Raw genomic sequence first — 1,144 nt, forward strand, 5'->3', positions numbered from 1 at the left:
CAATTTCTTCCATTTCTTTCAAATGAGGATCGAGATATAAATAGAAGACCACCGAAGTCTTCCGAAGCTATCAGATCGGCAATCATCGTACAGCAGAAAACCAAAGTCGAATCGTGCATTTTAGGTTTACACACGAACTCACAGTAGTAATCATGCACCTTTTGTTTTGCGTCCCCCAAACGGTAGGTACGGTGGGCGTAAATTTCATCCACAATCTGGCAGCTCTGACTAGGTACAAAAATGATTTTTTTACTTTTATAACCTCACGTTTGAAAATGTTGATTTTTTACAATTTGAATTGATTTATTGCGTGGTTTCTTTTTTCTTGCTGTTATGACTTAAATTTTTGCAGATTTTTAATCGAGAATTATTAATTGAGAGAATGGGTTAATTAATAATTATAATAAGTTAACTAAATATACCTATTGTTTCCTGATAAGGAGAGGACTTTGGACTCTCAAAAAATTGAATTTAAAATAAAGGATCTATAAGATCATGATAACTCAGTTTGTCTGAAATATGTCAATTTCTACTAACAACACGACCGCAGTTTGTCATCATCACTAAAGAAAAAACACCAACACCATATCAACAAAATCGATTTAAATTGAGTATATATTTGGAATATATTCCTGTGGCACTAGGGATCTTTATGCGTAAGAATACAGTAATGACATAACAGCTTTCGGAGTCATGGAACCTTTGAGATGGTTAGAAAAGCAATGTGCTAAATATAAACAAAGCATAGAACTTAAGCTTAGTGACAGTTATATTAATGGTAACGTAGAGGAATTGACTAGCATCATTACTAAAACGATATAGAGGAAGCACAGAATCTTGGTATGCTAAAAAGAACCCTATGCATTTAGTAAGAAACTATCAAAATCCGTGGTATGATTAGTAACATTAGTAACTAGTGCGTTAATACCGATAATAACATTCTACCCTTCGCAAGAGGGTTGAACGCTAAGCGCTTAAGATCAGCAAATAAAACCAATCCTAGTAACTTTAGCGACAAAAGCGATGTCACTATAAGAATCACGCATCAGAAAGTAGTCAGTAATATGTTTTGCCAAACCAATGACTTATATTGCGCGCTTCTCGAAACGATCAAACGCTAAGCGCCCAAGATTTGAACTTGATT

At 34.4% G+C, this 1,144-nt stretch overlaps 1 long non-coding RNA gene across 1 annotated transcript in view; it reads right to left on the bottom strand.

Moving 5' to 3' along the window:
- Positions 1 to 1,144, bottom strand: part of LOC117171998 — a 4,206-nt gene that overhangs the window by 2,272 nt on the left and 790 nt on the right. The gene's annotated exons all lie outside the window — the stretch shown is intronic.

This window comes from Belonocnema kinseyi, chromosome 4 (genome assembly GCF_010883055.1).
Source record: "Belonocnema kinseyi isolate 2016_QV_RU_SX_M_011 chromosome 4, B_treatae_v1, whole genome shotgun sequence".
NCBI lineage: Eukaryota > Metazoa > Arthropoda > Insecta > Hymenoptera > Cynipidae > Belonocnema > Belonocnema kinseyi.